General features: G+C 42.6%; 1 protein-coding gene and 1 long non-coding RNA gene across 5 annotated transcripts in view; one reads left to right on the top strand and one right to left on the bottom strand.

Annotated features, from left to right (window-relative positions):
* Positions 1-3,413: 3,413 nt before the first annotated feature.
* On the bottom strand, positions 3,414-7,376 carry LOC310677215. Its single transcript, XR_014510996.1, has 2 exons — positions 4,747-7,376; positions 3,414-3,907 (listed from the first exon to the last, which is right to left on the bottom strand). It is a non-coding gene; the product is annotated as an uncharacterized lncRNA (long non-coding RNA).
* Positions 7,377-7,401: 25 nt separating this feature from the next.
* The window catches only part of CTBP2 (C-terminal binding protein 2), a 196,741-nt gene continuing 177,311 nt past the window's right edge, over positions 7,402-26,831 (top strand). The window contains exon 1 of one of the 4 annotated variants that reach the window (XM_083439600.1): positions 7,402-7,518. The gene's annotated coding sequence lies outside the window, so the exon portion shown is untranslated. Of the gene's footprint in view, positions 8,668-8,865; positions 9,038-26,831 lie in introns of those variants that run through there. The other 3 variants (XM_083439597.1, XM_083439596.1, XM_083439602.1) reach the window with 3 other exon arrangements.

Here is a 26,831-nt window from a genome sequence, read left to right as displayed (position 1 = left end):
CCCTAGGTAATGGGCCATTAAGGGAACAAAGGAAATGAATCTGTGTGAGACAGCAAATGGGTGAGGCCCCCTCTCTTAAATGGTCAGAGTTGAGAGTTGAGTGATGTGAGCTAGAAGCTAGGAGAAAACCTAATTGGGAAGCCAGAGAAAGCCAAATTTGATTTCTGTTTGAATCTAAGGATGCTGCTATAGGGGAAGCAAGGCCCTCTCTGGGTGTTAATTCTGTGAACGTGTTCATCATCAGCTCAGATTGTACATTTATGTAAGTAAACCATATATCCTAAAGACACTGCAGTCTCTGCTGTGCCTCATTCCAAAAGAAACAGGAACCCTGGGTAAGTGCATGGAACCCCTGGAATTTCACACCGCTCTGAGATTGGGGTGGTGTGCAACAGTATTTTACAGGTTTAATTTATTCCACAAACTAAAGTCTTTAAAAGGCCAGAAGCATAAGTAGCTTTTCACATCTACTGTTTGCACACTGAAAACTAATCTGGAGACATAAAGAGAAAAACTGACCTGCATTAAAAAAAAAGTCTTTTAGATTTTGCTCTTTTGTTAAAAGCAGTATTTGGTTTCCTAACTGAGCATAGCACTGCTAGTTTTTTGAGGTCATATTCAAACCCTCTTGTTTATGATGCTGATGTGTTTTTTAAGACATGTGAATGTCATTCAAATGTTACAGAAGTGGTCATGTAGACATGCACAGAACTGTGCTGTAAGTCTTGTTCAGCTTTAGCTCAAATCAAGGTTTGTCCATTAGGTGTAGTATCTCAGGTGTTAAACAAGTATAATGCCAAGAATTACGTTTTTTTTATTATTTTTGGAAGAGAGAAAATATTTGTTTTCCTTTATCGCCAGTCAAAATACACTGCATACTGAATCTTACTGGCAGTCACGGAGCAGGGGGAGGTTTTGGAAGGAGTCAATATTGAGCAGAAAAGCAATGGGCATTGAACGGGATAGGCACCCAGTTTTCAGCTGCTTCTCTACTCAAAAGCACCCTCCCCCTAAGCTATGTTTATTTCCAATGAAGGTTGATGTTTGGTTTCGATATAGCCTATAGTTAAGCCTCACGCATCCTAGTTGCTGAGCTTCATACTGCCACCTTTAGACAGCTCTCCCTGAGCTGGTTATTTTTTTGGAATTCCTGGATGCCTTTGTTTTTTGAGATTGTGTCTGTTTCAATGCATCCAGTCCCTGCAGCATATATTGACATGTTTCCATTCCTCAAACCCTTGCACAACAAAATACTGTTGCACTCCATATTGTTGGCTTTCCACAATATGTTAGCATGTGTCCTGAAAAAATTGATACAGTGGTACCTTGGTTCTCAACTTGGAACCCAAACAGTGCAATCACAGAAGTGTTCCGTTTTGCGAAGTTCTTTCGGAAGTCGAATGTGCTCCGTTTAAAGTGTTACGTTCCCAATTTGAGTGCGACACTTCCGTTTTAAGTGTTACACTTCCAATTTGAGTGTGACACTTCCGTTTTGAGTGTAACGCTGAGGTCTGTCTGGTTTTGCTATTTATTTTGCTTTTATGTTTTTGCAGCTTTTTTGTTTTGTTTTTTTGTGACTGTGTGGAACCCTGTTCAGCTACTGATTGATTGATTTGTGTGACTGCAATACATTGTTTATTGCTTTCATTTTATGGATCAATGGTCTCATTAGAGAGTAAAATTCATGTTAACTTGCTGTTTTAGCGGTTGTTTTTAAAAGTCTGGAATGGATTAATCCATTTTGCATTACTTTCTATGGGAAAGTGCGCCTTGATTTTGGAATGCTTTGATTTTGGAACAGACTTCTGGATTAAGTTTGAGAACCAAGATACCACTGTACCTGCCCTTCCTGGAATACTCTACAGCTCCTATGTCTGCTGTAGCTCCCCATTGCCACCTAGATATTTCCTTAGACCAAATTATGATTGTTATTAACCTGGCTTCAACAAGATCATTCTTAATGTTATGTCCTTTACTCTCTTTCTCTTTCATTTCAACATCTGGATTAATTTACTTCTGAAATATGCAATGATCAAGAACAAATTTATTACGGAAATTTATTGTCCCTATTGGACATGTATATTGTCAGTCTACATTGTGTACTGCAACCTTCTTTGGATTGAACCACATCAGGGTATTGGTAGGGGATAAAAAAATATCCATGTATGGAAAGCATTTGACTACAGTGGTACTTTGGATTAAGAACTTAATTCGTTCTGGAGGTCCGTTCTTAACCTGAGGTACCACTTTAGCTAATGGGGCCTCCTGATGCTGCCATCATGCAATTTCTGTTCTCATCCTGAAGCAAAGTTATTAACCTGAGGTACTACTTTTGGGTTAGCGGAGTCTGTAACCTGAAGCGTCTGTAACCCGAGGTGCCACTGTATTAAGAAGGTCAGACTAAAAGCTTTCCTCCAATAATGCTGATTTTTTAATAGGAAGGGAGCATTTCACTCATGCCATTTTCCCACCTGCCCTCTCTGAAGTGGTACAGGGCAAGGAAAACTGAGTGCTTGAATTGGTTCTCAGTGTTGACATTTTAAAGCAGCCTGAAAGGTGGAAGAATTCCTTCTTTTAGGGTCCCTAAACTATAATATGATAATACTGTACACAGCTAATGGTTTATATGTTCCATGCTTAAAAAGTTGTTCCCTGTTCTGCTTCATGGCCTCCTTTAAGAAAGCTTATTGGAAAGATGAAATTTTCATCATGGCATTAGATGCCGGATTAATCAGTTGGTATCGCTGGAACTCTGCAGCTGCTTATGTTTTGTGGTCATCCTCCTTTTGCTCCCAGAGGCAATAAGGTAAATTTGGATAGCCTTAGTCTCATAAGCGTGAGAGAGGTAACTACAGCCCCTTGCATGGTTTTATGAGTTAAGAGTCGTGGTGGTGGTGAGATTGACCTGCCAACCTCTGGCCTAAAGACAGCTGGCTTCAGTAGTTTCATGACAGGACAAAGTTCATCAGGTGGAGTTTCTCTAGTCATCACAGAACTGTGGCAGGAGGAAAATAATTAAAACAAAAACAAAAACAAATGTCCTCCTGCCATACTTCCGAAGACAACCTGGTCACTCTTGTCAAAGGCACAGACCCCCTTTATACTATATTGTTTTGCCCCGAAGCTGTAGTATAGACACTGAAATTGCTCAAAACAGTTCCCCTTTCAGCTTACATTCTCCAGCAACGCAGCACTTTGAGAGGAGCTCTTTACTTTGCTGCCTGAGGTTTTTTAAAATGTGTGAGGTGATGAAGTTCACCTGGCACATGTTAAAATCACAACATTTATCATGTGTTAACTGATACCTTTACAAGCCAACCTAGCGGAGAATCTCTTGTGAATTCACTCAGTTTTTTTGTTTTCTTCATGAGAGCTACACAGGCCTCCCTGTTCATGCCAAAAAACACGAGTCATTATTAATTATAATTTTTTATTGATGTCTCCAGCACTATAGGTTGCACAAGCAGCACTTTGCAAATGAGCACAAAAACATGTTTAAGCCCATATCATAACCAAAATATCACTGATGAGTGAAAAACCTGAAATGACATGTACCAGGTTAATAATGTATCAAAATTATCTTTGAAAAAATGCAGTAAATCAAATCTAACACAGCCTTTTTTTATTTGAGTGGCATGGGGAGCATTTGAAAAGTTTAGAACAGCAGTCTGCATCTTGTTGGCGACCAGGCAGATTGCCATTGTAGACCAGAGGCTAAAATCCTTTGGGGATTCTGTTCAGTTTGCTTACTCTTCCATTGCCACACATCTCACCAACGGACAGAAGCCACACACACCTGTATATGTTATCACCACTCTTCTTTCCAACTCTACTTACCTACCACAGTGAAGCAAAGGACTGAAGCAACAGAGTGATGTGCTCATTCCAGTTTTTCCTTCACTATGACCTGGAAAGAGGTAATGGAAGAGAGAAGCAGGTGATGGGAAAGTAGGTGGGTAGAGGAAGGAGGTGATGTTTGTTACAGGTCAGCCTGCAATCGTCCAAAGGCTGATGATTTGGCTCACTGGTTGCCAACTGCTGATCACAGAGTTCGAGCTTTCATGAGTGGGAATTCAGTACATCTCAGACTAAGATGACATGAAGATGTGTGAATAATAATTAGTTTGGAGAACACTGTAAAATTAAAGTGCAAATGTTCCAGAATATATTGCTGGATTAAGGCTAGATCAGCCATAATTTTGCATACAGAGATTAGAATAAAATATTTTTACATTTCTTTAATGTTTTTCTCACCCTCCCCATTTTATTTAACAATTTAAGTCCAACACAAGGAACAAACAGTACAGTTACACAATAAACATGATACATGCATTCAGTAAATACACAGTAAACCAAAATCAAGATGGCGCAGAAGTCGATGTTGGCAGCTATTTTGCAAAATCAACCGCTATCATCAGCACTCAACTACCACACAATTACTATTCTACTTCATAGCTATTAAAGGCACTCACGTAAAATTAGCTGTGGAATGTTCCCAGGTTTGGCTTATCCATATCTTATTTTGGCCATATGAAAGTACCTGGCATATCAAAAATATTTACTGGACCACATATGGTACACAAATTTCCTATTATGGATGAACAGGAGGTCATTTCCACCCAGAACTGCCTATATGTATAACCACATATGCAGTACCAGTAACAAGGGAACACTACTACCAATTCTGAACATTAGTACTTGTGTTCACTCAGAGTGCTTCACAGGCATTATCTCAGTAATACTTACAGCAGTCTTCTAAGATAAGTCAAGTAGCATTATTCCCATTTGGGATAGAAGAGGAAGGCTAGAGAGAAGGGGAAAGGCAACTGAAAAAGAGTGGTTCGCTCAAGGGTCAAACTAAACTATGCATTTAGCTTAGCATCTCTGCCTTTATGTACAAGGAACTGAGATCATAGCAAGGGTGATGTGTTAAAAGCCCTCTGACCTCCCACTCTATGCGGATCAGGCACCCTGTGCGAGCAATTCACGCAGAACAACAACCCTGCACCTAAAAGGCACAGGTGCAGAGTCAATATATTGTCTGGTTTGATTGTCCCTTCATCTAGCTAGCTCATGGTTAAGGAGAGATCTGAGACAAGGAATTCTCAGCTCCCTCGTTTATGCATGCTTGCTCAGATCTAAGTCCCACTGAATTTACTGCATTTTACTTTCAAGTCAATCCTCCTTCAAATAATCAAATTAAATGTGGACTTAAGTGTATAATCATAGTCAAATTCTGTTTCTGGATGAATATACAGTAAAACTCTTTTTTACATAGTTTCACGAACTACAATTCACATGATGATGCCTTTTCCAATAGATACAGCTTCAGGTTTTTTATTTTGCCAAGCTATGGATTTTGTTTCCTTCTTGAATAAGCAGAAATAAATAAATAGGACAAGACAGGCTAGAAGATTATACAACAAAAAGAAAAAGGTTAAGATCACCACCTGCCCGCATCTTTGTGATAAGCAAAAAAAATATCTAAGAGTGATAGGGCCAACAGTCATCCTCAGAGCAACACAGACTTAAGACTCAAATGAGGATGTGCCTGACTGTGCCATCGCTATCTCAGATTCGACATTTGAACACCGTAGTGTGACTGTATGGTATTCAAATCAATTTTAGTGCTTCGTGGGGGTGTACATGTCAGCTCCTCTGTCTTAAGATGTTATCAGGAGGGGCTCAGCATGTCTGGTGGCCTTTATCCCGAGGCTCTGCAACATCCATTTCAAATTACATGTGCTCTGTACGGGGTGATGATGAATGTGTGATCTAATAATCACACATTCAAATAAACATTGTTGGGAGAAAATGACAGGGTGGTGCCGAAAGGCTTCTAAGCTGCTACAGAAAGCCCCCAGTTGGACAAAGCAAGCACAGAGCTTGATGTGCCAGCACAATTCTTTTTTACTGATGCGTGTGTGACTAAGGGCACACACATGCTGTACAGGCAGTATGCATTTTGAGGAATAGGGTGATTTCCATTATTCCAACCCTCATATTCCAGATTTGTGAGTTCTTCAGTATATGTTTGCATGGGCTGGCTTCTCATGGTGAGCATAGGGGTTCCTGGGAGGAAAGGAGCCAGATTTTTGCTGGACATTTCACATACTCCCAGTGTGTGCTACGCAGCATCCAAGAGGGAGTGCAGGAAGCTGAAGTCTGGCCATGCTCTAAATACCCTGGAATCACTTAAAGCTGCAAAATCCGAGGCTTCTAGTGTGCTTCAGAGTGGATGAAGAATGTTGCTAATTATGTCTCAAGACAAGAGCAATCCTAAGAACAGGATGAAAAGCTGGCCCTTTTTATGTGGCACAATATGCAATTTTTAAAAGCACTATATTGCATTCCTTCAAATTCTGCCCCTAAACAGAATCAGTCTGATTATGTCATCCTGTGTGCATTTATCAGGGAGTGAGTCCTATTGAACATGACAAGACTTAGGCCCGCTTTAAATATGCTTTTAAAAAGCAAAACAAAACCTTTGCTTATTCAGAAGCAAGCTTCATTTAAACACTATTTATTTAGTCCATTTATAGACTGCTTACTATTCAAAGGTGTCAAAGTGGCTTACAATAAGGAAAATCCAGATATAAAAACAAAACAGAGATACACAATACACTCAATTTCAGATGGTTTATATTAAAATAAACCATAATACTGTATAGAAGTTCACAGTACCCGTAAGAACTATATATAACTAATATTGGGTAAAACTAGTAGGCAGCACAATACAAACTTCCATCCACACTATCCACACAACCAGTTTACACAACATCACTTTCGCCTCTATTCACACAACCATTACAGGCATTCACCAGCTCATTCAGTATCTTTACCAAACAACCACTGTATCCAAATCACTCCTGCTCAACGGTGCATACATACCCTCCTATATCCTTCTTGCTGCTGCCAAACACACATCTCTGCAGCATTAATGGGCTCCTGTCCCACAAGCACAGAACTAGCAAATACTCTCTTGCCCAGTTATATACCAGTGCAAACTCTCACGCTGTGGGGGGGGGGGGGTGTAAAACTGCTTCGCTCCCATCAATCCCAACACCAGAATCATACCACACATGGTGCCATCTGCGTGAAAAAAAGCTTCCCTGTGTGTGCATTCCCTGTGGCCACTGTATCATTTAAACCTACATGCACTCACGCCAGAGCAGGTGTCTTGAATCCCCGGAGCACTAATACTGCACACGTCGGCGTGGATACACCACAGCTGCTTTTCTCTTTAAACCACACTATAATCAGAGTAAACGACCCCTAGCAAACCCTGCTGAGGGCTTGCAGTTTGCACAGCCCGAGCTCACGCGGGTTCCCTGCAACTCCGTCTGCCTCCAACGGGACGTGCTCCCAAGTAAGCGCGTTTAGCACTGCGGTGCTCGTTTGCCTGGTGATTTGCAATGGTCGGTGCTGGGCGTTATTGTGCCCCGCTGGGCTTGTTTACGGAGCTCGGGCCTCCTCATGGAGTTGCTGGCTAAGTGACGGGTCTCCTGAACTTCTCAGGTATCCCGGTTCCCCAGGAGGCATCATGATCGCTGCCACGCGGGGGTAACGTTACAAGGGCAAACTCCCGCTCCCGGGAGCCGAGGGCAGCAATTCCACGTGGCTGGAAAGAAAATGCGTGGAGCGCCTGCACGCCGGGAAGGGGTAAGATCCGGCTCCGTAGCAACCGGGAAAGGTGCAAAGCGTGCGGCACGTTTCAACTACCGGCTCCGGGCTCCCTCGGCCCCAAGCGGGAGGGGGGCGCCGAAAGGACCCGCCGCCTTTTTCCTGCTCCCGCGGCGAGGCTTTGCACTTTCTTTCCGGTTCTCTCCCCAGCGCCGGTTCCTGCCCGTTTCCTAAATTTTCCTCTCGCCCAAGTCCTGCCAACTGCGAAAGTCGAAAACGCGAGGAACCGTAGGACGGGGCTGGGGGTGGGTTGGAGAGAGAGCGTCGCGCATGAGACGCTCCTCCTCCCTCTTCTTGCCCCCCCTTCCTCCCCCCCCTCTTTTTTTCTTTCTTTCTTGCTGCGTCTGTTTGTACTTTAGCTGATCCACTAATCCCCTGAGAAAGCCTATTTGCAGTGAAGAGTATCTGTAGGGGGCGAGGCTGGTCCATGTGGGTTTGTGTCATTGGTTTGCAAAGAGAGACCCCGCCTATTGCCCAAAAAGAAAAAAAAAAGGGAGAGAGAGCGAGCGAGAGAGAGAGACCCTACCTCTCCTAGCACAACGGAGGAGGAAGAAACGGAGCCGGGAGGGGGAGGATTCACCCTCCCCTTTTCTTTTTCTTTTTTGCTGGAGGAGCCCCAGCCAAAGACTTCTTTAAAAAAACACCACAAAGCCGGGAAAAGAATCCAAGTTGCCATTCGATTCTCCCCCTCCCCCCTCACTTGGAGTAGCGGCCGGAGCTGGGCGAAGGAGGAGAGGATTAAGTTTTTTTGTGGGGGGCGGCGTGTGCGTGCGTGTCTCGTTTTAAGGTGGATCTCTGGCACCAGGAGCCCCGGCGCGGGGAATAATAATCAAAAGAGCGAGCGAGAGAGCGAGCGCGAGCGGGGAGCCAGCGGAGGCGATCGATCAAGGGGGGGAAGATGCAGCGCTGAGAGCCCAGGCGGCGGCTTTCGCCCAAGTAGGGGGGCGGGCTGCTCCCGGTGGACCTTCGGAGCCCGACGACGAGGTAAGCGGGGCGGGCAGGCAGGCGGCGAAGGGGAGCCGAAGCGAGGGTCCCCCCGGCTGGTTCTCTCGGCGGGGCTCGGGAGTCTCGCTCTCCCCGCTCAGAACCTACCTGCAATCCTCGTAATGTTTGCGCCCGTGCTAGTGTCCAAGTGCTTTCGCTTCACTGCGCCATCCAGGGAAAGGGGGGGGGGCGGGAGAAGGACAAGGGGAAGCTTGAAATGTGAGGACATCTTTGGTCAGACCTCACCCCCTCCGGCCGGCTTTTATCCGTCTGCGGAGCCCCTTTCCATCCAACTCTCACCGCCGAGATGGTGCCTCTTTAGGGCGAATGCCGCTTTCCCCGTCCCCCATCCACCCAGCGCGATGGAAAGGTGTGTGTGTGTGTAGATTTGTCGAAAAGGCTTTCCGATCCAGGTTTGTGCTTAAGCGCGCGCGCGCTGGGTTGTGTGGATGTTTCGCCTTCCTCTCCCCCACCTTCCCATTCGCACAGTCTCATTAAAAAATTTTTTTTCCCTTTTGGGGAGGGGGGTGGCAAGATCGCACTTGCTTTCCAGAGCCCAAGTGGGGCAGATCGGAACAAGTGGATCGCTTGCCTCTCCCTGTCCCCGCTTTCCAAAAAAACCCAAACAAACCTCCAAAAACGAGAATCTGAGAAAAAGCCGATATTTTGTTGTTGCTGCTGTTGCATGGTGGAAGGGCGAAAAGCTGACGGCGGAGGAGGAAAGCGGCGGAAGGAGGGGGGTGGAGAGGGGGAAAAATGACAATAAGTTGCTGCCCGCCTTCTTCATCCTTTAAAAATCCCCCCCTTCCCTCCCCGCTTAGGCGGAGAGTAAGTGAGAGACGTTAAATGAGGTGAAGTGGAAATCTTTTGTTTTGCTGGGCTCTGCATTGTTTACTTAGTGCTGAGTGTGATGGACAACATCTGCCAGCAGATTAGCAGGGTAACCCACGGTTTGCAGCGCTGCCAAAGTCTCGGCCAAGACAAGGGAGCGGGGAGGGGGCATCAAGGGGGGAAAAGGGAGAGAGGAAGGCAGACATTGCACGCCGCCCAGCCCGGGGACTTCCTCCTCCCCAGGCTGCCCAGAGCCGACTCGGGGGCCCGGCGCACTTCCCCCTCCCGCTCCGCGCCGCTGTACTTGAATGCAAGCCGGAGAAAGTTTTCCTACTGCTGGAAGTGGCGATAAGGGGAGACGATTGCAAGAGGGTGGGCGGCAGGGTGGGATCCGTCTCGACCCTCTCTCCCCCCCCTTCCACACACGCACACTCCCCTTTCTCTCTTCCCCTTTCTCTTTTTAAACTACTTTGGAGATCTGCAGCGAGGCGGGTGGGGGTGGGGCCCGGGACGGGCGTGGAAGGCGCTTTATTGATTTTGTGGGCAAAACGAAAGCGGGATCCGCCAGAGCCTTGCAGAGCAAACAGTTGCAGAGCGATGTGGGTTTGGGGGAAAGGGTGGAAATGAGCAACGCCGGGAAAATCCGGATGGGTCTCGGAGGCGCTTCGGGAAGCGGGGGCGGGGGCTTGCGAGCAAGGCATCCCCATCTAGGGAGAGGGCTGCTTGGCGTGGAGATTTTAAAAGCCCTTTCTTTCCTGGGGAAGCGTTCTGCTTAGTTTCATTGTGACGTTTGCATAGTGGCCGTGCAGGGTGTGTGTGTGCCTTACAACCCCTCACGAAAAAGCGGATTTTTTTTCTCTTCTCGCAGCCCAAGCTACATAACCAGAGCTCGATTCATTTTTCGGCCATTCGCTTGTAAAAATTAATAATGATGAAGTAATGACCCCTACCGAGCTGCCAGAGAGGATGTTTACATACCGTATTGCTAATAACTGCTGCTGGGGTTTTTTGGGGGGGAGGGGAAGACCTGATTTTGATTGTTCCCGTACTTTGTATGGATCTCCTCCTCCCTTTCCCTGCCTGCCCCACCTCTTGAAACAGAGAGAGCAGTAATAAACATCATTTGGCTCCTTTTAAAATGGAAAATTTCAAAGTGAGGTGCTGTGTCTCCAAGAATGAAATGGCCGAGGGTTGTGGAAAGGTGTTGCCATCTGCGGAGATAAGCAGAGAAACATCAATGTGTAAACCAGCTCCTTAGCAACTCCTGTGGACACACAATTTCTCTACCTATCACTCTGCTGCTGGTCAGGCAAGGCATTTTCAGGGATAAATAAGATGTTTACATCTGACCCTTTAACTTGTAATTGTCTGAAGTTTTCCTGTTCTCTTGACCAACTCTTTGGTATAACATTGCATCCTTTCCAAATACTATTACACACATCACATGATTACACCAAGATGCTTTATGTTGTATGTGTCTAAATATTGATTCAATATACATCTGTGCCAGGAAATGAAATCTCTCTTATAGTTCTTGTGGAATTTGAGCCCCCTCCCACCAAAACAAACAAACAAAAAACCCTATTGGGTTTATAACTTCAACATTTGGGGGGGGGGTCATGCTTTTTTTTAAAAACTCACCTCCTTTTTCAAAAAAATATTAGTGTAATTGTGTAGATTAAAGCTTATTACTTAGTGGGATTCATCCATGAAGAGTGTTCTTTGGCCCAAATCTAGTTTGGCAGGTGGTTTAAAAAATCTATTTCAGGAAAAGTTTGCCCCTTTAAAAAAGCAAAACAAAATGTGGATTTCATGTATTGTTAAGTATTTCATATTGTGCATAAGAAATGCGAAACACAACAGAAGAATAACTTTTAAGCTGATAGTTTTTCTTTAAGTTAATTACAACCAATTAAATGTACATAAAGATTAATAAAAGTATAGCCAGGTGCTCTTGATCAAGTGTAATAGGGACAAAAAATAAAGCAACTATATTTCTATAATACATATGCCTTCTATACTTCGAGCATATTTTCTTATTTTTAAGAATTAAGCCAGAAAGAGAGGCAAGGTTAGTTGTTTGGTCTTTATGTCTTGTCTTTGCTGCTGTTGGTAGTGTTGATGAATATTTGGGGAAACAGTCCATGCTGTTAGAACCAGTTGATTTTGCAATTTCAGCTAACTGGACCTAAGCTTCCAAGGATTTCAGTAGGACTCCATTCAGACGTTACTTTTTTTATTTATCAAGCTTGTATACCACCCTTCATCTAAGGATCACAGGGCAGTTTACAGTATAAAGGACAAACATACACAACACAATAACAAACTTTATTCTGTCTTCCCAACTTTTCCAACCTGTTATTTTTATGTGATCTTTAACATGATGTAAAATCCACTTCTGGAAATTTGGTAGAATCTAGTGAAAGTTTATTGCTCATTTTTGTGTTGTAAACATTTTTTTCCTGGAAACTACTGTTTAAACAGAGAAGCACAGGAGTTTTGAGTTGTAAGTTTCCCATGGTTTTCATGAATCACATCCCCACTGCTCATGTAATGAACTTTTGGGTGGTGCTTTTGGTATACCATGTGGTGAATCATGGGGGAGCAAGTGTGCGTTTGTGTGCGCGCGCGCACACACACACACACATTGGTGTGATTGAAATTTAGTGCAACATGGTATTATATCAATTGAAAAGCCACAGATCCATAATGCAACAGGTTCTGCAGTGTAAAAGGAACATTAGAAATCAAGACAGAAGTAGTAGCATTATAACTAGTAAAACTGATATTAAAAAATCCGATGTCTGAATGCAGCCTAGATCTTGATCTCATTCATGATGTGCTTGTATTAGTGAAAGTTGGTTAGAAAAAAATAGGTTTTTAAAAATGTAAACAAAAAACGGTTGCATTTTAAGAGTTTGTTCAGAATACAGTAGTGACATACTTCAGAGCTGATAGTATTCCAGACGTTTCATTTATATAACTGATTCATAAAATTCTGTTTTTGACGGTTTGTAGAGGTGGTTTTCAGCTCTTTTATAAGAGCACATAAATTTTCCAACTGTGGAGTTGGTGAGTGATTTTTTTGATAGACACAACCTGCAGTTCAGAATACAGTGTAATCTACATGCAACGTATTTTCTTCAGTAACTTCTTATTCCGTCTCAAATTGACAAAAAAAAGGGAGTTGTCATTGTAGGCAAAATAGTGTCTACTAAACATCTTACTATGGGAAAAAATGCATTGCTGCAACTCTTAGTTACATATTAAGAGTTTGGGCTGTGTGGAAATATTAATAAATCTGTGAATGTTCATAGGTGAAAATTAGACAACTGCTTCTGTCTCCATCTTTTGGAAATACTTCCGTAAAAAAAAAACATGGATCATGCAGCTAGCATGACCCCATGAAACATTTCTTACATCATGATGCAGAGACTGGATAATGAATGTAGGTGTGAAAAATAAATAATCTCAGACTGTTTGATCCTGTATTCTTACTTATTTCTGAAACAAAAGATATCAGTTTCAAAGTAAGCTGTGGTTCCTGACCATTGGCCATGCTGGCTGTGGCTGATGGAAGTTGGAGTCAAACAACACCTGCAGAGCCGCAGGCTCCCTGATGTGAAAAGTTAAAACGTTTAAGCCTGCAATCCCACACCTAACCCTTAATCCACCTTCGTTCTCTCCAGAAGTGTTAGATTACAGTTCCCATCAATTCCAGTCAGCATGGCCAGTGTGTCATCCAGGCATAGGCAAGTTCGGTCCACAGATGTTTTAGGACTACAATTCCCAAGATCCCCAGCTAACAGGACCAGTGGTCAGGGATGATGGGAATTGTAGTCCCAAAACATCTGGAGGGCACCATGTTGAGGGAAGTTGCTGTATCTGTTCACCTGGTAGTAAGTTTCACTGAACTCCTTAGGCCTTGCTCCTGAATACACCTGCATAAGTAGTGTTCTGTGCTTTGTAAATAACAGGAAATGTCCTTGTTTTCTTGGGGATATGTCCTGCTGTCTCTATAATAGAACTACTGTCTAATTTAGAACTGCACCCTGACAAAATAAAATAAACCTGAATTGATTAACCTTTTCTTTATAGTCTCTCTCACATATCAACCTCTTTCATCCTCTCAGGTTGCCCTCCCTGGTTTCTTAGTTTTAGCTGCTCCAGGCCTTGGATACTAGGAGGCTGTTGCTGTCAATGTTGCCTCAGGCAAGCCTAGTGGACATAGTCTGAAGTTTAAACTGCCGTCCTATGTTAATATTTTATGGGCATCAGGGCGGATGGGGGATTGTTACATTGTTTGTTGTAAGCCACCCTGTAATCTTTCAGTGTTGTAGGTGGCAGGTTGTAAAGCTACATACTTTAATAAATAAATAAATAAACCTATAAGGGAGCACCCTCTTTAATAAGTGGCAGTGTTAGAAGCTGACCCTGAGGTCAAAGGTTGGGAAGAAAAGGTTTTGGCAAGAACACTTAAGCTGCCGCAGAGGCAGTCTCTGACTGACTGCTGCACAGTGGAATACAGAGAAGTGCTCTTCTCTACGCATCCCTCAGCTAGCCTGTACAGTGGCACCTCGGGTTACATACGCTTCAGGTTACAGACTCCACTAACCCAGAAATAGTACCTCGGGTTAAGAACTTTGCTTCAGGATGAGAACAGAAATCGTGCTCCAGGGGCCCCATTAGCTAAAGTGGTGCTTCAGGTTAAGAACAGTTTCAGGTTAAGAATGGACCTCCGGAACGAATTAAGTACTTAACCCGAGGTACCACTGTATACAATTGCAGTTTGCCCCACAGTAGATTTCAGACTTAAGCAAAAGGGCTCTGTCCTGTCTGTTACTTCTTAGCCCTGACAATTGTCCATACTGGCTGGCGCTGATACGAATTGGAGTCCAAAACATTTGGAGGGCACCATGAAAGCTACCCCTGACATAACATAGGGGGATATATTTGGCTCTAAACATTGGAGGACATGTTCAGCTGGTGCTGTAGTCTACAGGAAGTGAGGTAGTAGACGAGTTAGAGAGGGCAGAATGTATGCCTAGATAGTATCTTGGAGGAGGACTTGCTTCTGCAAAATAATCTGTGGCTCCTGTAGAGAGGCAAGAAAGGGTCTTCAGGAGTAAAGGAGGGCTTGCTGGAAAAGGGCACCCATTCACTGGTACTGTGTTTACATCCTGGTGAGCCAAGATTGACTCTGTTTCTGCCATGTGTTTTCTACTTATTTGGGTACATGTGACTGTTGGCCTTTCTATGCTGTCTTGTGTTTCCCCTTCAGACTTTGTGTTACCCATCAGGGACAGTGGTGTAAATGTGGTAAATGCATCTACTGCCATAAACTGAATCGGTTCTCAGTGTGTCAAGCTCTGTAGTGCAAATTGAATGCCATTCATTCCCTTATCCGTTTATTTTTAAAGTATGGCTTTGTAACTTACCAATATAGAACAAGTCTTTGATCGACAGTTTTCTTTATAGTGTGCTTCTATTTAGGTTCAATTTAACAGGATAACTCTTGCAGAGTGACTTTTTTTGCAGAGCTCCAGTTCCAGAATGTCAGTTAATACCAAGGCATTCCTGTCATGAATCACTTTTGAAAGCCAAGTTGTACCCTTTGCCCTTGTGTGTTTCCTAAATGGAAGGAAAAAAATTAAGAGGAGTTTGCAGTAACAGCGGAACGCTGCCACTTGCTTTCATTTTTAACGTTGTCATTTTAGCAGAGAGGACTTGTCAACATAATTTATGTGAGCATGTCTTGGGTTCCAGTGCTAATAATCTTCCTATTGTTAAAAAGCATCAAGCCTAAATGTGCTGTGTCCTAGACGAAGGCTACAGATAGAGATCTACTCCAGCTGAGGTTGGTGAAGACAAATTTTCTGTCAGATTGGGTGCTTGCTGTATGGATAATACTTTAGCAATTCATGCTGTTATGAGAATATCCTCATTACATTCTTAAAAATGGCAAATTCTGAATTGGATGCACTTGACAGATTGCATAAGACAAGGTAATACCCAGCAATAGATGCCCATCAAGTCATCTTGCTATCACTACTGACTAGAAATTATTCTCCAGATTAAAGCTACTAGTCCACAAACTGTTTTCTCATATGCCCATGTTCAGGACATAGGAAGCTGCCTCATCTAGCTCAGTGTTGTCTGTGGGGGCTTTCCAGGGTTTCAGCTAGGAAACATCCCCAGCCCTATCTCAAGATGCTGAGGATTTAACTTGGGTCTCTCTGCATGCAAAATAGAGGCTCTACCATTGAGCTGTTGCCCTTCCCACATCTTTTGTGGCCCAAAAAGGAAAAGCTAAAAACAACCACACTCTTTTGTAATGTTTCCCTCCTTCATCTCCTGGAGGCAATTCTTACTTGTCACAAATGACCAAGCAAGCAGGTTTACCTTTTCAGTGGAGTCCTTATTTAACCATTCTCTCCTTGTCTCATTGCCCTCCCCCAGGTGTTAATTTCAGGAAAGGAATAGTGCTTGGGAGGTCTCAAACCAGCCTGGAAGTCACACATCTGATAGAGTATGCCCTTTTACTTAATCCCAGACACCTAAGAGTAGTGCTTGGTTGCTAGTGGTGAGGAAAGCCAGCCCTTTATTAATAAATAATTATTATGGCCACCTTTAGTCTTGACTCAACAATTTTGCTGAAGTCAAAGGGGTTCTGAGTCTGTAGTTAACTCATGGATGAAAGATTACCTGGGAATTCTGTGTTTGCTTGCTTCCAAGCTCTGTGATAAACGAAAGGCAGGATTTTAAATGTAATAAATGACACTTGCAGAGTAAGGGATTTCTAAGGGCTACAGTAAATGAAGAAATCCACAGAGAATTTGTGGGCATATGTTAACAATATAAGTTTCTAAATTTATTTTGGGTAAGACTTCACTGACTTTCAGATTCGTTGCCAGAACTTCGATTATGTTGTTCTGATCTCTGTTGGTTCTGCAGGTTCCCATGACTTTCTCAGCAAAGATTAATGATCATGGATAATAGGAATCTAATATCCTGATTTATTTATCACTCATGAAAAATGTATGTGAAATTCATCCTGATAATCATGTGTTTTTGGTAGGACAGTCCTGTGGAGGCACAGTACTGCTGCAGAGGCACACATTTTATTGGAACCCACAAGAACTCCTTTCACCTGTTCTAATACTCTGAAGTTAAAAATAAATACAGATAATTTTTAAAAAAGTGATTATTACTTTTTGCAAGACATGTTTAAATATGTCCTAGCTATCTCTTAGTGTCTCCGAGGTCACTGAGCCTGAGATTCCACAGCTGCTGCCTGACATGAACTTCTGTTGGCAGCAACAACAGCAGATATCTTCTCTGTTTAATATAATATTTTATTATTTTGCTAATTATGCTGCCTTAAACATGCATTTTATATTTGACTTCCTTTAGTAATGTTTTCTTTTGAAATGTTCAAGGTAGATTTTTTTTGGGTTAACTTTGGTGCATTAAATGTTCATTTTGTACATGACCTTCCTTGAAATGTTTTGATTTGATAGCTTTGAGATAAATTTTAGGTTCCTGTTAATTATGTTGTTTTTAATGCAGGCTTTATATTTGACTTTCTTCTGGATTGTTTGGTGTTTTAATGTAGGCTGTAAACCACTTTGATTTTTTACCTTAACAATGTAAAGTGGTATGATAATGATGATGATGATGTTAGTAGTAGTAGTAGTAGTAGTAGTAGTAGTAGTAATAGTAGTAAGAATAAGCATTGGTGAAGCTTTCCTTTGGGAAATGTGGAACACCTTGGTTGCTCCAGCACATATTATACACCTGTATCACTGTATTTTAATATTCTTTTGGAAGCCGCCCAGAGTGGCTGGGGAAACCCAGCCAGATGGGCGGGGTATAAATAATAAATTATTATTATATTATTATAGTGTTGTCAAACAATCAGTTGCTATTTACTTGCAGCAGTGCCTGCCAATTGTGAAGGGAATAGGGCCCTGAAGCACAGCATGGTAAGGGAATCTGTGGAGTGGAGACCTAATCTTTATGGAATTGAGCTCCAAGAAGACTTTGAGTAATGTGCACTGATTCAAAGTTACTAAATAACTCCAATATTGAAAAGATGTAGATACTTTTTGACTATATTATTCTGCCGAACATCTGTAAAAGAACAAAAGTGCTGTCTGATTTTGTCCATTATAAATTCATCCCTTCCTGTGCCAACTTCCTTGTGAAGCACCCTACTCCATTATCCTAATGCACACCAGCTTTTAAGTTTCCTCAGTGTCTTTTCCTTACCTTTGATGCTTAACTAAGGCCTGCCTTTCTCCTCTCCCTCCCTCCTTCTACCAAAGACTTTATCTCTACTTTCAACAAAACACTGGGTAGAATCCAACGTTGTGTAAGGGAACAGGCTCATACAATGGGATTTCATCTTTTTCGCCTCCCCCCCCCCCCGGACCTCCACAAGCACTGCAAAAATCTGCTCCAGAGGGTCCACCGACCCTCCGGAGCAGATTCTGAGGCTGCATTGGGGGACGAGGGAGAGAGCAGGTAAAATCTGTTCCTCTCATAGACAGCTTTAGTAGGTTCTATCCAGCACTATCTGGTCCAATCTCTCTTCCTTACTCACTCACACTTTCCAAGCTTTCCCTTTTCTTGCCACTTCCTAAACGCTTTTCTCTTTTCCCCTGTCTCATTTAACAAGTGGAGTACCCTGATCTCATCACCTATGCTTTGGTGCTGTCCTCTCCCAGCTTCTGGTTGTTATGTTCTCTGCCATTTTGCTCCTCTTAACCACATAAATGACCTTTCCCTTTCTTGCCACCATTTGCCATTATTCCCCTTTTCTTACCAAAATCCCTTAATTTATTCTGTCCTCCTGACAGTTGTCCAGTTTCCTCCTTCAACAGCAAGCTCTTAATGTCTTCCCGCTGCCTTAATTTTCTCCAGCTCCCTTAACAATCTGCCCTCTGTCCTCTTCTGGCTCTCACAGAAATCTATCTTACAGCCAAATCCAGCAGTCTCCACTTTGTCCTTATCTTCCCTAACCTCTCCGCTACCTTTGAGACAGTTGATCACTCCCTCCTACTTGACTCCCTTCATACTGTGTTTCCATGTCTTTGCCCTCGCTGGTTCTCTTCTTACGTGACTCAGGGTGGCTCATCAAATCTCATGACTCTCAATACGATCTATTTACTGATGAAACCTAGATCTACCTTTCTGTCCTCCTCTCCACCTGATCTCCAACTGCCTAGCTGATATCTCTGGTGGGATGTTTTATCATTGTCTGAGACCAACCTAATGTACTTTCCTCCCAAGTTTCTCTCTCCTTGTATACTCCCCATATCCAGGCATAAAGCCCTGGTCCATTCTTTGATTTTTCCTTCTACCCCTGCCCCCCCAAACCCTTTCAGTTTATTGCCAAGACATGTTGCTTCTCTCTGTACAGCTATCTATACGCTTCCTGTTTGCCCTCCTAGGGGAAGCCTTGGTTTGCAATCTAGTCATCTGCCACCCAAACTACTGTAATTTTCTTGACTGTTTCCTTGTTGTCATGTTGCCGCTCTGATGCCTCCATGCCATGAGAAGCATATGCTACTCAGGACATATGATGCTCCACCTTGGATTTCTATCCTGTCTTGGATTCAGCACAAACCCCACATCCTTCCCTTCCCTTGTGGGCTGTCTCTTCCAAGTCTTCATAGTTTTCTGCCTGTGACCTTTGCTCCTCACACCGTAGCATCCTGAAGTGTCTGGAGCCCTCTTGTTTCTTTAAATTGCTTTCCCTACCCCTAATGCTTAGATTTCCCTCCAAAACCCTTTGTGAAACCATTCCTTCAGATTGCCCCATGTTTTCCATGAAGCTTATGGTAAATCCACCTTGAGTACGAAACCCAAAAATTTGTGTCTCAAGGCCTTCTATCCCCCTATTTATCCTCGCCTCCATCCTCTTCCCCTCCCATTGCCTCCCCGGTGACAAATCATTTATTGTAAGCTCCTTCAGGCCAGGGACCTGACTTTCTGTTCTGTATATAGGCCACTGTTTCCAACGGAAAGGGCATTTCTATAGCACAGCTTACACACAGCATATCAAAACGTTGTTTACTTGGCTTTGTGTTATTCTTTAGGTGTGTTTACTTAAGAGGCTTGTTTGTGTATGGCATTTGCTAAGGGCAGCTTCAGGTACAGATACTTGAGTTTTTTCACCTTTACACGGAAACAGAACAACTGGGAAAGAATTGTGGCCCCCAAAACAAAGGTTTTTCCTGAACCTTTTTGCCCCATGGAACGCTGGGAGAATTGTTGAGGTTTTGGGTCACTACCTAATTATTTTTCTGCTTGTTGTAGCAATTGTAATGCATGGTGCTATATGTTGTATTAACTTTTAATTGTTTTTATTGCTTCTTTTATTTCTTATTTTGTTGTATTGCAATTTGAATTCCGTGGAACTCAGATTGTAATACAGTAAAATGCAGTGTAAGGAATAAAATAAGTACTGAAATACAGTTAAAAGTTAATATGAATATTTAATGTGGGCTTGCCATGGACCACCTGAATGAAGCACCTAGACTACAACTTGGGAACCCCTGCTTTGAAAGTAAGAGGTATGATTTGTACCAGTGCCAGGCCCCTGGATGGATTCCAGTCTTCTTCTCTGCACTGTCCTACATCTGTGCCTACTCACAGAGAGAAGAGACAGGTGAGCTAGTAAAGGCCGCTTGTGTTCCTTCTGGTCACTCCCATTGTTTCCTGGTAGTCTCCACCCACACCAGACTTCTTGTTAGGACTGTTGTGTTACTTTGGGTCATGTCCCATATGAATGCAGAAATGAAGAAGTTTCTTGTTGGGAATAATGTACGGGTGGGAGAACAGAATAGTCCAGCGGTCAGCAAACATTTTCAGCAGGGGGCCGGACTATATTTTTTTTGGGGGGGGGGGAATATGAACGAATTCCTATGCCCCACAAATAACCCAGAGATGCATTTTAAATAAAAGCACACATTCTACTCATGTAGAAACACAAGGCAGGCCCCACAAATAACCCAGAGATGCATTTTAAATAAAAGGACACATTCTACTCATGTAAAAACACTGATTCCCAGACCGTCCGCGGGCCGGATTGAGAAGGTGATTGGGCCGGATCCGGCCCCTGGTCCTTAGTTTGCCTACCCATGGCATAGTCCCTACTGTGTCCACAGATGCTTCTATGCAAATGAAATAGTCCATTCATCAAGCTCCCCCCCCCCCCCCCCGCCTTGCTTGTGGTTTTGGAACCCAGCTTGGGAAATGACAAAAATTGCCATGAATGTGAAATTGAGAGCAGCATCTACAGGTCCTGTAAAAGTGAGTGTGTATCAAGTAAAAAAGTACTATTTTCTGTAATTGTTTTTTGGATTAGGAACATAATTTTGTGGGCGCTTCAGGGGCTATATCTCTGTTTTGGGGCACCCAGGGAGTCTTTTGAACCTTTCTCCTTCAATAGCAACAGCTGCCTACGCTGAACTGGAGGTATGGAAGAGGCCTGTGGCAGCAATAATTTTAAAAATCCTGCTGTGTGTAGATCTGGCCACCTAGGTCTGTGGACTGTAGCTGTTGCAACTGCAGTGGAGAGAATCTTCTTTCCAAAAATATCGAGCCTTGGAGCTGGAGTCTTTACCTTGCCTTGATTGAGCAGTAACAGTACAATTGTTTACATTTCTATTCAGAAATAAATCCCAGTTGGGTTTACTACCAGGTAAGAGTGCATCAAATTTCTGCTTTAGAAAAATATGAATTAATTAATTTTTAGTCAATTAATTATTATTTTACTCCATACAGTTTCGTTTCTGGGTGCTGATGAAAACCTAGCCTTTGCCATTAAAACACTTATGCGTCCCTGTGCCCTTGTTTTTCAACTACAGGCATGTTACTTGATAAGCTGTATTATTTTTATAGATCTCCTACATCCTTAGTCATGGTCGGTTTCTAAAACTAGTTCACTTCAGTGAGATTTGCACAGGGGAAAGAAGAGAAGAGCTTATTCAGGCATGTGAACCGCTGGGGAAGTTTGCAAGATTGCCATATGTTAACTTCTCTGCATTTCTGTTTGCTCAAATTTTGGTCTTTTATAGCTGGGAGAGCAGTCCAGTCTCTAAAGAATCAACATCTACTACATTCCACTGTGGACGCATACTGGTAAAGAAAATAGCAAAGAACACACTCTTTATTTTGGATAGCATGCCAGTCAAGTATAACGTGTCGAAGTAAAGCTTGCTTGCAGTTATTTGAAAAGGTGATAGAAAAAGAATGGAGCAAATTATAGGAAATCTGTATTTTCTTGGATGACCGTTGTGTGAATAAATTCCTTGCTGTGTAATTTAACTCTAGAATAAGCAGCATTTTGAGTTGTCATCCAGTTTGGAAAGCCTCTAGTGCCAAGGGTAATCTTGTGAAAACACTGCACATGATTGAAAACATAAGTTTAAAATTGAGGTCACTTAACAGTAATAGAATGGTGTCCCATCATAACAAAACCCTAAAGCGTGATAGCATGTGAGTTGCTGTCCATTTATTTCCTCAACTGATCTTTGCAATTCAGTTGGGGGGGGGAGGCTTTTTGTTTTCAGCTAAATTCAAATTTGGGTTGGATTCTGCAGTTGCAGGATTGTAGAGTGGGTTTCTTTGTGTGTGTTTTCCTGAGCATGTATTCAGCCATGCTGAAATCAACAGTGATGTAAGTCTATACTTTGTTCAAGGACGTTTTCATCATTTCAGTGTGTGTTGTCTTTAGTTTATACCTTTCAGATTGTATGTTAGAAAGCTAATGCTCTGTGAGTGGGTGTTTCCTGAATTTGGATAATTGATCAATTGTCTTCCTTAGGTGGGGTCTTGAAGGAGCAGATTAATAGTTTAGGGGTGCTCCTGGACCCATATTTGTTGCTAGCAGCCCAGGTGACTTTGGTGGCCAGGGGAACCTTTTGCCATCTTAAATTGGCATCTTAAATTTCTAGATCAGGATAGCCTGACCATTCTTGTCCAAGTGTTGATAACCTCCAGATTGGATTGCAGCTAGGGCAAAATTTTGCAGCTCAGCCACTCACAGGGGCAGATATATCGCCATCGTATTATGCTGCTGCTAAAAAAAAAGCACTGGCTGCCTATCAGCTGCTGTGCTGGGTTCAGGGCACTGGTATTGGTGTGCAACACATATTGGGATCAGAATACCTAAAATAATGTTTCACCCACTACGTGCTTACCTGATCACTCTGTTATGCAGGAGAGGGCATTCTGCAGATGCCATCCTACCTGTAGGGCCATTTTGCATGATGTCGAAGCCAGTCCTTTAGTGTGGTGGCATCTATCCTTTGGATCTCTCTCCTTTTGCATTATCAGATGGGCACCTTCTGTGTTGTCTTTTCAGTGACTTGCTAAAGATTTTCCTCTTCCAACCTCTTTATTCCAGATGGTACAGTGGTGCCCCGCAAGACGAATGCCTCACAAGACGGAAAACCCGCAAGACGAAAGGGTTTTCTGGCGCTTCGCAAGACGAATTTCCCTATGGGCTTGCTTCGCAAGACGAAAATTGATGAAAATTTTCGGGGGGGTTTTCCGCTCCAAAACCCCTTTTTCTGAATCGCTAAGCTGCTAAAAGCATTTTAGCAGCAAAACCGCTAATCCCCCAAGCCTTAAAAAGCCGTTTTTAGCCCTTAAAATGTCAATAGCGCTAATAGCGCTACTCCGTCAATGGGCTTGCTTCGCAAGACGAAAAAACCGCAAGACGAAAAGACTCGCGGAACGGATTCTTTTCATCTTGCGAGGCACCACTGTATCTTTATTGGATTTGGGGTGGCTCATGGGAAGTGGTTCATAAATGAAAAATAATAATAGTGTAATGGCTAAGTCTGCAACCGTAATCCCATTGATACTGGTGACTGGTCCCTCTGCAGACAGAGAGGAATGCTGCCAATGTGGTGGCAGACTGTTGCAGGCTTGCAGCATAACCTAAGCTCCACCCAAGTGGGTGGAAAATGACCACTGGAGGTAGCCAACAGAAAACTCTGAAACGGGGGACAGGATTCAATGGAAGCCTTGCACAATGGGACTTTTTCACCATTTGTATGCCTGTTGCGCTTCCAAAACTGACTTGGAAGGGTAGGAGAACCCCCCCTACAGCATGTTGGGAAAGGAGAAAGGTGATCATTCCTCCTGTCAAGTTAGAATGCATGCGCAGATGGTACGCTCATCATAGTGAATTCTGTCTGGGGTGTTTCAGAGTGGGTGGGGTGCTGGAGCTTGGATTCCACAGCTCATTAGATCCCCCAAGGTGCCCGATCCTTGACCTCTTTGCCATTCCTGCACTTGTGCTGTCCCAGTGAAACAGGATGAAAATCTGCCACCTTTCATCCTAACTGGTAATTTCCAGCAGAGCCCTTGACAGGGTGGTGGTCTGCTGCTTAGATTGGCCCTGGCTTCAGTCAGGGTGGCTTTTCAAGAACCTGGTTATGAATAGAGAAATCGCTGCTTTGAATTTTGCCTCTGCCATGAATGCAGTAGGCAGCTACAAGCCACTGTTTCTTGGGCTCGGTCCCTCTATCTGCAGTATGGGAGATGATAATACTGACTCCCTCTCAGGATTGTTGTAAGGATTACAAATACAGTAGACAAATCATGTGAAACACTTTAAGCACTGGAAATGTTGATTATTAGTAATTTTGGAAAAAGTTAATGCATTTAATCTCTTTCCTCCATTATTTTTGTGAGTGTGCTTTCAATATCACAGCAACAAGTGAAGCGTTATAATTTAGCTTTTGAAGACAAACCTTCCTTCTAATATTGTAATATTTTGGAATATCATTGTTTTGTGCTAAGTCGACATTTATTATTTTGAATCTTTATGCTGTGATTAGATTGTGTCCTGTTCAATTGAAATATAGAACTTTAAGACTAGAAGATCCATAATGCATTGTAACTGCAGGCAAAAACTCATAAGCAGCAGTACCTCTGGGTGATGTAAGGATTGCCTTGAGGGGACCAGACATGGAAGTTGTTGTAATTGATTAGAATGTTTGGCTAAATTCAGAGTAATGATAAGCATGATGGGTTAGTGTTGTGGGAAAGAGCCTAGATGAGCCTTGGGGTCATTTGCTCTCATCTTTTTCCTCTGATGCAACCGTGAGGAAGAGATCAAAAATCTTTCCTTCTGTTTCTAACAGATCACAGTTTAGTGTTATGTCTGAACCTGTGCATAGTTAGTTGTAACTGTACACGGTTTTCTGAAATGAGCCAAATTTAAAATCTTGGTTTATGAAGATGACTTGTTTCAGTAAGCCATAGTTTTTTATTTTATTTACTATATTACTACACCATCCTTCATATATCAGAATCCTAGGGTGGTTTAGAGTGTTCACATTAGAACAACAATACAGTCACACCCCAAGTTGAAGTAACTTCAGGTTAAGCATTTTCAGGTTGCGCACCGCGGTGACCCAGAAGTAACAGAGCGTGTTACTTCCGGGTTTTGTCGCTCACGCATGCGCAGACACTCAAAATGACATCATGCGCGGAAGCGGTGAAACGCGACCCGCAGACGAGCAGCCTCGTGTTACATTCTACTCAGGATGTGAACGGGCTCCAGAACAGGTCCCGTTCACATCCAGAGGTACCACTCTAAAGCGAACAACAGTAAAACCAATAATAAAATCATGATTAAAGTAATTTATACAACAGTGCCATTAAAACAACTAGTTCTTCAGCAAATGAAACATTTTCAGTTTCAGCTGGCTTTGCCAAACAGCTTGTTAAGATCACCCAAACATAAGCTTGAAAGGGTTTAGACCAAGCATCACCGAACCTGGTTATTTTTGAATGTAAATATATGAAGTAAAGGGAAAAGAGGGAGTAAGCTGGAACAGTGGGTACATATGGGGGACAAGGAAGAGGAACCTGCTTTCTGCCCTTTTTAGAAACTTGTACCGATCATCAAGACCACATGTTAGTGACTTCTTGACACTTGGAATTTTGCTTCTAAAGCAACTAATTGCAATTAAGGTTTTTTTGCTCTTTTGTATGTGTGTTTAACCTAGCATAAACTTCCTTTAATTTCAGTTTAGATGATTAGCCTAGGATGATTTGATAAAAAACTGAATGACATGTTACATCAGTAAAAGCAAGTGTTGTTTGTGAACAGTTTGCTTAATGAAGATAAAAGTGCAAAATAAAACTGGATGCCTGAGCTGTGGTATTCCCATAAGCAGCATTGTCAGTTGTATGCAACGTAATTGTATTTTGTACACTTGCCAATTAAGCAGCTATGCTATAGACGGGATGGGAGTGGATTACCTCTTCAGGAGATTGAAGAAGAGTGTCTCACAACAGTAAATCAAATAAACGAGAAGAGTTACAAAAACATGCTGAGGATGTAGTTAAAATATCAAAAATTACCACCACACTGACATATATTTGGCAATATTCGTATCAACTGAGTACTCTGAGCCTTTAAGGAGAATAGTGGTTGATTATAATTCATTATCTTGGCTTTTTAAAAGAATATTAATCCCTCAAATTCCTTTAATATAACAAACTTTATGTTATGCCATTTCCACATGTGTTGGCAGCTCCTCACCTCCTCTGGTGCATCACTTTCACACAGGTTAAAGGGCAAACGTCTGCAAGGGCAGAGAATCCTGCATGTACTCTTCATTTGCGTTGTAGGGTTTTGTATGTATAGTATGTATTTGTGAAATTTTTGTATGTTTTCCATATCTATAATCATAACAAAACTTTTCCAAGTCAAAAATCAGCACCGTGGGTATGAAGTTGTACCAGAACCTATTTTTCATGTTCTAGTTGGTGTCTTTTGTTTACTTACTTGTGTATGTTTTATACAGGAGCAGTAAAAAAAACATCATGGTGAAACATTTAGTGTGATGTGTGAATGTGTGGATCTTTGTAGAGAAACAGGACCAAAGAGCATTGAACTTCCTTTGGAGAGTACACAAACGATAGAGATAAACATAATGGTGTGTGACTGAATTCTTAGTCATTCCATTATGCAGTCCCTCCCCCCCCCCCCGGTGTAATATGAATAATGCAGCATACTTCAAATTTCCTGTCCAATTATTTGGCATGAAGAATACATCACAGGGTGGTCATCTGTAATGAGTGCTATAATGAGTGGTGCAGGTGACTAACATTTGAGGGTTGTACTGGAATAGGAAATACCCACTCGTAAGTGATTATTGGTATAGGTATTTAGCAAGTATATAATTATATTTGAGCCATGTGTGTCAGGTAGGTCTCTCATCCTATTTCAGACATTTTTCGTGCTATTTCTTTAATAACCATGATATTTCCATCCATGTAGCCCTTCATCTTCATTT

Source organism: Podarcis tiliguerta (assembly GCF_965153285.1).
Source record: "Podarcis tiliguerta genome assembly, chromosome: 5".
NCBI classification, from domain to species: Eukaryota; Metazoa; Chordata; class Lepidosauria; order Squamata; family Lacertidae; genus Podarcis; species Podarcis tiliguerta.
The sequence above is the reverse complement of the archived record's forward strand: the minus strand, read 5'-3'. Positions and strand labels throughout refer to the sequence as shown.